The sequence below is a fragment of the Phaethon aethereus genome (genome assembly GCF_964289735.1).
Source record: "Phaethon aethereus genome assembly, chromosome: 7".
NCBI classification, from domain to species: Eukaryota; Metazoa; Chordata; class Aves; order Phaethontiformes; family Phaethontidae; genus Phaethon; species Phaethon aethereus.
The window spans coordinates 31792407-31804409 of NC_138583.1; positions in this window are offsets into that span (position 1 = coordinate 31792407).

A 12003-nucleotide genomic window follows, 5' to 3' on the forward strand; every position below is an offset into this window, starting at 1 on the left:
GCTATGGGACTCCTTTGCTCTGCACTGCCTCTTTGAGCACAACAAATCCATTTCTGCCTAGAGTCTCTTAGGGACGGGATGGCTGGCTATCATCACAGAGGGCTTCTTCCAGCTCTGTAACTGTGCCAGTCTGCTAGGACAGTCCTCTAGGCCTGAATCCTAAAATCACAGACCATCTAGTTCAAGAGTATCCACCAAGGATGCCACCCTTGACCTTTCCTGCCCCAGGATTGCCTAAGCTAATCTTCTGAACTTTAAAAAGGAAAGTCCAAACCTCCCTGTGTTGTTCCAAGACTCATCTGCCTGTATAATTAGGAAGTTTTTTTCTAATATTTATCCTAGATGATTTTTTCAGAAAACGAACCTGATTTTTTCTTGCCCTGTTTCCAGTGGGCACTGGGAATGCTTGATTTCCACTGTCTCCAGAGAAGTCTTCATTCTGAAAGGTGTTTTTTCTGCCTGTTCTTCCTTCTCTTTTTTTTAGACCAAACATCCTGCATTCTTTCAACATTTTTTCAAAGAGTTCCTGAAAGTGGTCATATGTCACTGAACTGCAACACAAATGCCTCGTGTTTCCAGTTACGGGTTAACAAAGGAGGTGAGACAGCCATGAAGCAATTTCCTGTAACTGCATAGAGAAACATTTCCAAAAAGAGGTGGACTAGCAAAGAAGCTGTGAACCGTACGTGGTGGTGGGAGGAGAGCCACCGCCGTGGAACCTGCACACGGCATTGCTGCTGAAGCAGATGCATGCAGCACCTCTTGGCCATGGAAGAATGTTACTTTTGGACAAAAATAGGATTTGGGTAGATATAGCATGCACAGGATAATTCCAGATTATTTCAGAAAACTGGGGGATTACTCCTGTACTTCAGTAAACAGTTACTGATGTGTTACCCTGTAATTGATTATGTCAGTTTGCACAATCATAAATGCAGATAATTAATGTCACATATTGGCTGATTCATAACACAGAGATACAATACGAAAATTACATCGGTACAGTAAATTCTGGTAGTAAAGTTGTCTGCCCACATACAATTAATTATTACAGTTAACATACAATTAATAATTACAGTTAACACTTTACAACACATTGTATTCTGTGAATACCTCACTTTCTCCTGACACAGCCCCTCCAGTACTCCAAAGACTGCCTGTAACTTCCCAGTAACCTGCAGCTGAGTCACCAAACAGCCCTTTTAAAAAAAACTACCCTTAAGAAAACAAGATCAACCTCATTCTGTGACATTTTTCCCAATGTGAAAATGTTACCTTTCTTCAAATGAGAAAATTCTGCTCAATCTCTGGACTGCTTCTAGAAGCACCAGCAAAGGGAAATGCCTACATGCATGGTATTAGCCAGTGCTCACTTTTAGTCCTGAAAGACCTGAAGTCTTTAAACCCATGCCATCTAAGGGTTAGCTACTAATTTTTTAGGTCACCTATAGGCATTTTAAATGTATTCTGTAAGGACACACTCTTAAAGAAATAGGTGATAGTGTAGCTTCTTGTTGCAGCATGCTGTGTGGTGTCAAAATCTTTTCTTTGCTGGTCCACAGCTATGTTTTGGGCTATGGAGGGTTCCTGACACAGATGTTTAAATTGACATGAGCTGAAACTCTCCATGAATCCATAGACTAGTGAATCTATGTAAAACACAGCTGGAATAAGGCTGCAGATCCTGAAACCTTCTTGCACTACTGACCCCATGAAAGTAACCTGCTTGAAAGCTGCAACACACGCCACTTCAAATCGCTCAGCATCTGCAAACTGGGTGTACAAGAGAGACAAAACCCAACCGACTGCAAATCAGATTACGTGATTAGCTAATGATTAACATGCTCCTCACTATTTTATTTCCTGTCATTGAATACAGCCAGTGCCTTTAGGTTGTTTCCCTGGCTGTTAATTCATGGCACATTCCCATGCTGTGCTCACTCATTAGCAGCTGCTGATTTTCCCCCCTGAATTCCCAAATATGAATCATGCTGTTTCTACCTCTCTAGTACCCTTCTCTAGCAGGAAAATGGCAATTGTCCAGGAGAAAAGCAAGTTCCGGAACACAGAGAAAGTAATGGCAAGAGAAGCCTCCCGATTGGTGTGAGGTCACTGAAGTTAAGAAAAATAAAAAGCCCATTGTACAGCAAGCACAAACCAGACCACAGAGCCCCCGCACTTCCTCTCAAGGGCAACACTACTGAGAACTGGGCTTGGAGTCATGCACTGATCAGAGAGAGACAAGTCCTGCAGGAGAAGGAGTCCAGCCAGGAAAGGTTATCTGTGCTGTGTCCACCCTGAACCGAGCCAGAGACAAGCTCTGCGGAGTGCAGCGGCTGGCCGCAATGCGTAGGACTGGGTGTTGTTTAGAATCCCGCCAGCCTGGGGTACCCAACCAGACATGCTTCAGTGTGGCTGGACTTTCAGCAAGTGGGGTCAATAGAGGAGCAGCTGCAATAGAGGAGAGCGATGTCACCTTGCACACCGGGGAGAGCGGATCGGTGCTGACCTGGGGGCACCAGGTACTTAATCTATGTTTTGCTCCCAAATTTTCTTGTGACCTCAGGAGAGCCCTTTCCTTGCACACACTCAGTAAAATCCAAGAAGCGATTTCAGACACATTTGCATAACCCTATCTCTGACAACGAACGCGCTCTCCAGCATCACATTCAATTCTACAAATTGCCTTCCCTCCCAGCACGTCTGCTGGAAAGCCCTCCATCCGACCTGTACGCTACAGGCATGGGGGCTGGTTCATCAACGCCCCATGCTATGGAGAAATGCCGATGTGCCCATTGGGTGCTAAGGGAGAAGCCCTCCTCAGTGTCCTGCAGAAACGTGGCTTACCCTCAGTCACCCTTCAGACAGCACCATCACAAGTGATGCTCCCGCTTCCCGCAGGGAACGGGCTCGCCCAGGTTCGTGTGCTGCTTACGGAGAGCTGCACCGAGCAGGGTTTATGGCAATCTTCTCAGTCAAATGGATTTGCCTCGTACTGCAGGCGCCATTAGGGGACACACTGATATTTAGAGCCTTTGTACTGCCTTACTGCTGGTGCTCCCTTTGTCAGTGCCCGGGCTAGAAAGTGTACTGAATCCTCAGCTGAAAGCCTTAACCACAGGACCGTCCACCTTCAGGTCTGGGGAGCTGGCAATGTAATCTGAGATGTGCTGAGGGCTTTTTTGGTTTGTTTCCCAGGGAAGAACAGCCATCCCACGTACGTGCCTTGCCGCCGCCAGCTGCTTCCCTCCTGCAGGCTGGCCAGCAGGTTGCTGCGAGGAACTTGGAGTGTGCCGGGAAGTTCCTAGAAATGCCACTGGAATTTCAAATGTTCCCTTTGGCCCCTTATCACTTTATAGTTTATTGCATCAGCTAAAGAAAAGGAGAGGCCAGCCAAGGTTGATGCAAATCTTTCATTCAGCAAAAACACCTTAAGAGAAACTGCGTCTCCGCACTGCAGCAGCGAGGATGCCCAGGGCCAGGAGCCCTGCGCCTGCTGCTAACAGCTGCTCGGTGACTCGGCCGTCCCACTGCCTTCTTACAGCAGGACCAGCTCTTCGGGGGGCACCAAGCCACTCTGTAGGAATAGGACTGGACTTGCAGCAGCAAGTGTCTGGCTGTGTTGAATTTTCCATCCTGGGGTGCCTGGGTCACTCTGTGGCAGAAAACTGGTTTCTTTTATAACCCAGCACTGGAGGGTAAAGAAGTTAAGCAGTCCGTGGGAGTGCTAAGACCATGGATATCAGTGGTGCTAATCTTGTGTTTTAAAATGCTGAATGTTTGCTATTATCATCATTCAAGGGTTGCTCCGGAGCCCTTGTCACAGGCTGCCAGCCGAGAGGTGTCTCCCCCAAAGAACTCAACACCTTTGCCACCAAAGCAAGCAAACCCTTTGCACGGGATAGAGCTTTGGTCTGTAAGGTCTCCTTAGAATCCCCTTACCAGTTTAGTTCAGTTCTTCCGTCACGGTGAGGAAACAGGGTTGACAAAGCTGATTAAAGGTAATAAGAGTCAAGAGCAAAGTCCAGCAAGTGGTTCCGAGGTGGCCAGAGAGCAGATGAGCTGCCCTGACAAAGCCTCCACCTTTGGCCTTGACACTTCCAGCGACAGAGGTCATCGATGCTGATCATCCCAGATAAACTGCTGCTGCATAATATAGTTTTAAGCATACATAATCCTGGGCAGTGCTGTAGGATAATTACAGTTTGTAATCAAGCCGAGTTGAAAATCTGAGACAGCCGCTGCCACAAACACTAAGGATGCGGCCGCCTCTGTCAGCAGTGTTACCGTGAGTATGGATCGGCCAAACAGCTAGAGATGGAGACCATCTTTCCTGGGAGCCTGCTTCTGTTTTAGCTCTGCTCTAGACAGCGTTTGTCTGGAACCACTACAGCATGGTCCAGGCCTGTCTCCGATGGCCCTGGGAACTGAAAAACAACACACACAAAAAAACCCAAAACCCAAAGAAAGAAGGATCCTGACATTTCTCCACCTGGCAGAAGTTCCTTGCAAAATCAAATCCCCAAGCCCTTGCTCCAGAAGAGAAAAACAAATCAATCTAAGTCTCCATCTCTTGTAATCCCAGAAGAAAAATGAGACAAGGGGGAAAAAAGCTTGGAAGAATTAGAGCATATGCCTTCTTTGCCCTTACTTTTCTGTAAAAAGCACTGAATTATTAGTTGTATGCTATAAAACCCATTTGGAAAGGTCCACCACATGCTTGCATTTCTGACACACGTCCTTTCCTACCTGGAAATGTTGTTCTGGCAGACCGAAAAGATCTTGTACGTTTGCCTAGGATTTCTGGGCACTTGAACATCCCAAATCTGTGTAGGGACCAGTTCCAGTGTTCTACGAAGCATCAGTCCCGGCGCGCCTGCACTGCAGAGGGGGTCTGCGCAGACACGTGAAAACCAGCACAGCACAGCAGCAGCGGGGTATGAGCACTGGGGCACGTCCACTAACCAGTTCCCATGCAAATAGTCCTGGCTAGGGAGCGCCCATCTGAAACTCCCAGCTCCCGAGTTATTGACAGAGGAGGTAAATTTGGTGAAGCGATCATTTGACGGACTGGCCAGGGGTGTATCAGAAGGAGCAGTGCAGGTGGAGCGGGGCAAGGATGGAGAGGAAAGCAGACGGTGTGCAGCCAGGCTGGCCAAGGGCTGCTGCGAATACCCGCTGCTGCTCTGCTCACACCGGTGCTGCAGGACTGAGGAAGAGCACTGTGGGTTTTGCACGGCAGAACTGACATCAAAATGCCACAGAGCATCCTTCTGAAACTCAGCTGACCACAGAGAGTCATCACTGAGCCCTACGAGTGAGCTACATCTTTTTTTTGTCTGTCTCCATAAGTTTTCTCATTAAATCTGTTTCTCCCATAAAACCTGGCTTAAAACCATGCTTTATGCCCCTCCAAGGGCTGTTAGAAGGTTATTAGCACCATCAGCCATGAAGGTGGCACAATATTTTCACCCAGGAGGAGCCCGTATCTTCAAGTACTTGCTCCTCAGGAGCCCCTACTGATCAGCTGCATATTCTACACCAGGACTCATTTTGCCAAAATAACCTCATTTACATGCTAAATGCCATTGAACTAATTAAATGCCCCCCCCGGAATTCTGGCCTTCTGCCCTCCAATTTGCCTCTCTTCTATTTTATTCAATGTCCAATGCCCATGTCGTTTTTTAGAGTTGTCATTTTGCTTCCAAGCAAATATCCTTGTGCTCCTATTTCTAAGAGTAAAGGTGAATTCTGGCAGCGTGACGTTTCTTAGAAATCCCCAGTATTGGAAAGGTACCTGCAGGGGAGAACAGAGAGGAAGAAAAACTGAGTCATAAGGAATAGCTATAAACAGTGAGAGATACTGGGGGTAGGAAAAAATCAAGTCACAGATAGTAAAACTGGAGTCCTGTGCTGAAAATGCATTTTTGTTCTATTTGGTGATTAAAAAAAAAATCAGCATAGGATTATTCCCTAGCATCAGACAAGTGGCAGTCGTACCTGCTCTTCAATGCCAGCTAAAGCACTGAAATAACTCGAAGTAAATACGTGTCTGGTCTCTGTGGCACCATGATGAAACATCCACCGCTCCATGGTCCTGGCACTCCAGGAGTTTCCATCCACTCATCTCTGTCTTCTTCAAGTCCTGCAAATAGCCCTTGCTGCTGATGCTGACGATCAAGGCTGGGAAGAGCACAGGGGTGTTTTGCCATTGCAGCAAGGAGGCAGGAGGATAAGGTCACACAATGTACCCAGCCTGCAGGAGGTCGTGGCCACCACCCATCGCCCCACAGGGGACCCACATGCTGCCTCGTCCCCAGGGGCTGCAGCACCTTGTTGTAACATCCAAGAAAGGTAAAGAAAAGAAAAGCAGCAGCTTCAAGGTCTACCTGGGGGTGTGAGATCTGAGCCTTCTGAACTCTGAAGCCTCAGTTCTTCATCTCAGCAGGCGGCCATCCTGTGTGATGATCCTCATCGCGTTTGTTCCCGGCGCTTCCTGACAAACAGCCTGGGGCTGCGGCCAAATCTGTAGCAGAGAAAGGTAAGATGTTTGCTGTCCCCAGCAGGCACAGGAATCAGGCTGCTTGTCTGAATGAACATCATGAGAGCAAACTGGAAGGCACCAAACAGAGTGGGTTGAGAGCCCGAACACCTGCTGGCTTGGACTGAAGTCATGGATCGTTCACTTCTGTCGCTGTGCAATTCCCTAATTAATTAAGCATCACATTTCACGGCTGATGCAGTGTGCAACCCTCTCTAAATCTTCCTTCACTCCAGCACGCTCTGCCACTGTCATATTTAGTACAGACGCACACGGAGTCCTTCACCGCCTTTGGCTCAGGCTCCAATTTGCATGCGAGCGTCTCCAGTCAAAATTAGGATTCCTCCAAGGATTAACAAAGGAGAGAGGGAAAGGGAAGAAAGAAGTGAGCTGTCAACAGAAGGCAATGACTTGATTTGAATTGCTTGGTGGATGAGGTGTTTCATGAGCCTGATGGTGTCCTCCAGTTCTCTCCCCGAGCTTTTGGTTTCACTCCCGGGTGCGAGCGGACCACCGGCAGCTCCTTGCGCCTTGTATTTGACCGAAGTGGTACGAATCAGGCAGTGAGAACAGCTGAGTGGAGGGCAGCGGTCCCTTTGGTTGTGTTCGGTGTGGAAACCAGGTTAACAAGGGCCATTGGATTTCCTGCGCTGCCCCATCCAGGGCCCTCGCAGAGCTCACGGACCGAGAGCAGCTGCCAGACCTCGAACTGCCGGCCTCTCGGGAGCAGAGGTTCGCAGCAGGTTCCTGCCCTGGTCCTCCGGGTGGGACGTAGCCAGGACACTGCCAGCACACGGTGCTCCACAAGGTTTAGAATGCCCTCAGGGCAGGTGGGGCAGGGCAAACATCCACCCAGTAGCTCCGGCTGAAGTGGCTGGGGGAGCTGGGGGGGGCTGCAGGCGGTGCTGGTGTGGGCTCTGCCACAGGGAGGCTGCAGCCCCCCAGCTCCCACTGGCGGCGGCTCCACGGAGCCGTGCCCTGCTCGCCTCCCGCCCTGCTGTCCTTAGCCAGGCTTTTCCAGTGTTGAGAATCATCCAAATGAGCACAGGGGACAGCATCCCTCTTCCTCCCAACCCTATTAATCCATTAGGGCAGTTTGGTAGTTAGTCATTACCTAACGAGCCGTCACTAAGCGTGCCACTGTCCTGCCGCGCTTGTCCCTCTCCCTTTGTCACTGCTGCTTTGTCAAAAATGGAATACTTTCTTTTCATATGGCAGAAAGCCAGGAACCTTCACGCACTGCTGGCAGTGGTTGTCAGGGCCCTGAGGGCACCAGTAGTCCACAACAGCCCTGCCCAGTCCCCCAGGGCCCAGGACCGAATTTTGGCCCCCCTGGGGCCATCGGTCCCTGCCCCAGTGATTCCATGGGATGCCGCTCGCCCCTGTCTGGCCCTGGGTGCTGTGGACATGCTCCCTGTGGAAGAGCTGGGAGGAACGAGCTGTGCTGTAGGTAAAGGCATTAGAGAAAAACCAGGCTCCTGCTGCGCTACAGAGCTCAGTTCCTCAGACGGTCGCTGGGTCGCAGGACAAAGAACTGAATTTCAGCTTTACCTCCCTTGTTCAGGCAATAGACGCAACCAAGAGTGGGGTAAAGCGTCAAGCAGATAACACGGCTTCAGCAGCAAGTGAAATCCAACCTGTCTTTCTCCAACTGAGGAAGCCCTGCTGGGATAAATGCCCCCCGATCTCTTCTCTAAAACAGGAGCTGAGAAGTGGGTTAGATCCTGCTGCTGGCAGTGCTGCATTTGGGGATGTTTCTGCTAGGAGCTGACAAGTGACTGGAGTAATCAGGAAAACAAAAAAATTTGCTTCTCACAACAGAGTTCACTGAAATCATGGTCTCCCTGCACAGAGGAAGGTGATGGGCAGCCGGGAGTCGGTACATGAAGAACCCCATAGTCAGCCCTGATCTTGCTAACTCAGCTCCAAAGTCACCCCTGTTCACATTGGTGTCCTTGTGTCACCTTTTCCTTGGGTGCACTGTTGGTATCTTTTTCCCCAAGACGGTGAATTTTCTTCCTCCTCCATCCTTAATAACCAGTACAACATACAGAAGGAAAGGTGAATGAAGTTAAATTCAAATGCCAAATAGGAAAGCTTAGAGGTTTTAAAAACTGTTGATTTTTATGTAAGTACTTATTGGAAACTGGCACAAACAAGTCACTATCTGCTCTGAGATACCAGAGCAGATGCGTGACAGAGTGGAAAAGCCTCTTCCCTGCCAAAGTATTTGCTGGAGATTCGATAACAAGGTGCCATTGTACAACAGTGGCTAAAGGCTCAGAGGAGGAAGGGGAAACAGAGAAGGCATCCAGGCGGTGCAGGGCTCTGCCGCTGCAGGCCACAGCTGCTCCACTGAAACTCGTGCCCGCAGACAGCGGGTAGAGCTGGGTTACATTCAGTGGGAAGGCAGCAAGCACTTCGTCCTGTTTTCCTTATCTGCAAACAGTGACAGCTGTTCACTTCTGCGAGAGGGCTCTAAGTTCCTTCTAGCTTTTCTATGCACTTGAGAGTGCATAGAGAGCATTGAATTCAGCACTCCAAAGGCACATTTGTAATCTGAACCAACATGTGAAACTTAAGCACAAGAGCTGCGATTTCTAGTATTTGTACTGACAAACTTTCAACAGTCCCTGTGAATTTCACTGATCCCTGTCGTACTTCCCCTAGACACCAATACCGTCTGCTTTACAAATCCTGAGTGTTTTGCAAACACAGTTGAGTTGGAATGGCAGATATCAAATAAAATTTCGAATTCCATCATTTCACTATAAATCCTAAAGACATAAAAGCAGCCTGTGCCCCACCCTCGGAAGATGCTCTTATTTGTTTTGATTCTGAAATGAGAAGCAGCTGGTTTTCTGTAGCTAAGAGAAGATGCTGAAGTTTGGGTTGTATTCTCTTGTTCTCAAAACTCACCTGCTCTTTGTCCCCTACCAAAGAAAACTCACCAAAAGTTATTCCATAGACACAGGAAACACATCAAAGCAGTAACTGCAACTTTAGCCTGATGTGGTAACAAGTCTCCTGCATAATCCTCCTAAGCAGTCTTCAAATTCAACACACAGTCTCAGTAAAAGTCAACCCCAAATTGCTTGAGGATGTACCTGAAGTCATGCTGTCTTAAAAAACAAACGGCAATTTATCTTAATAGCCTTTACTAAGCACATATGAGTAGACAGGGATGATCAGAGAAGAGAAATGCTTTAACCGCCCCAATGACATCTCAGCTCCTTTCTCCACTCCATGTTCCTATCAATTGTTATTTCACATCAAGGTTTAAAAAGAATCCTGGCACATTGAAGCTCCCTTTAATTGCCCGTACACTTTTATTTTGCCATGTCTTCGGAGTTGCCTTCCCAGAAGCCTCCTCAGGGGTGACCACGGGCCATGGGTGCATGTAGCTGCTTTCATTTATCACAGCCAGCCTGAGTCAGCTGCTTCCCCCCTCTCCCCTTTTCAAACAGTGTTGCTTTTAGCTCATTTATCTGCCTATTGGGGCGATATGTAATCAGAGCAGAAGTCCTGATGGGAAATACAAAGTGATTCTTCAGAGCAGTTGGCTTTGAAAACCATTGTGGGTGCTGATCAAGCGAGTGCTACAGCTGCCCCTTTCGTTTGCTTTGCCTCTGCCCCAAGTCCGTCAGTACTAGGCAAACTGGAAGAGCCTCCGGAATATTCATGCTTTAGTAAAATCTGATATTGTATGTGTCAGCACATGACACTCGTTGGATGTGAAGGTAAGGACACAGACTGACTCATCCACCCCACTGTCCAGGGGACTCTGGTTTAGTCTTTCTTTAAGACAGGCAACCAAAAAATCCTCCAGTCTATTGGCTTTGAAAAGGCGGTACCTTCGCTGTAGTCAGAGCCAACACCCTAAGCCAAAATGATGAATGCTTTCACTTGTGCATCTATAATGCCAACACTGACTGAAAATACCAGACTCCTTTGGGCCATAAAGTGGAGCCAATCCCTAAGTCCTAATTAATTACACCTGCACAAGAATGCTGAAATCAGGTTTATCACAGGTCTGTGCTCCCCAACAGACTCAAGCTGCTGTGATCAGAGAGCTGTCCCTTGGAACAACCTAGACAAGGGAACAGAAAATGTCCAGCTATAAATCTTCCCACAAAACTCTTGTTTAATTAAATGGTTTTCCACATCTACTTGTATGTCCTCCTTGGCAATCTATGCAATTTAATCCCGTTATTAATCTTCTTTCTTTAACAATAACGGGAACAAAAATAATAATTTCTTCCTGAGTTTGGATTGTGAAAAGACTTTTTTTTCCACACAAAGGAGGCCAAGTAACTGGGTAACATGGAGATCTCCTAACGTGAAGGTGGATGAAATGCTGCAGAATTTGAGTCTACCCATAAAAACCAGCTAGTAGAAGTGCAAATACAAACCAGAGAGAGGAAGGAATGAAAGCACCCAGCGGACTGACGCAGGAATACCTACAGCAGAGCAGGCAACTGGAAACAGACCCCAGCACTCGCAGACAAAAAAAGAACCCAGCACAAAAGCCATTCTGCTTTGCTGACTGAAGTGAGCCATCAGCATCTGTTCAAAATCAGGGCAGTGTTAACTGGGTCAGTCCAGCAGATGCCAACAGCGGCGTCCTCCAAGACACATCATTTTTGCGATTAGTTTCAGAAGTAAGTGTGATTTTAAACGGAAGAAAAAACCAACCCAACCTTTCATTCTGGGTAACAGGGTAGAAACTGATAGCACGAGGGAACCAGCCACAGAGAGGCAACAGGTGTCTCACACCTACTAGTTGCGGTGTAACAGCACCAGCGTGCTGAGAGCCCCCACACGCTCATTCTCTGTAGGAATATTCACTCTTGAAAACACAACTATGGAAGCAAGAGGATGTCAGAATTGCGATTGAGATTTTGATTTTGGGGTGCTTACTCCAGCCCCTCATACTTGATGCAAAATTAGTCAGGAAAAAGACTTGGAAGGCCAAAACACCACGCATAATTCCGTAACGATTCAACTGCTAGAAGCATTTGCCTGCCAAACAGAATCCTCAAATTTGCTCTGACTTGTACAAGGCATTAATTCAGGTTCAGTATTTGCAAGGGTTGTAAAAGACACTTTTTCACACACCTACTCCGAAAATGAGTGGAATCTTAGGAATGAGCATGCCAATCCAAGACAGTTATCAGTTCTTGCAATATGGAGAGCTACTATAATGCATTATGTAAAAGAAAAAGTGCCATATTTCAGTGAACGTACCAAGAGATTTGTGAATCAGTGTAAGAACTTTTTTTCCATCAGAGTTTGACATAGTTATTTCTCTCAGAAGGCAGAACTAAAACAAAGTGACTTCACATTACAGAGCTCATCTCTCAAAGACAAGGATCTGTTTATACTTACACTGATCATTAAAGAAATGTTTTCCTGACAAAAAAATGGCATTGAAGTTTCCAGATGAGCTATTCCAGGGGGGC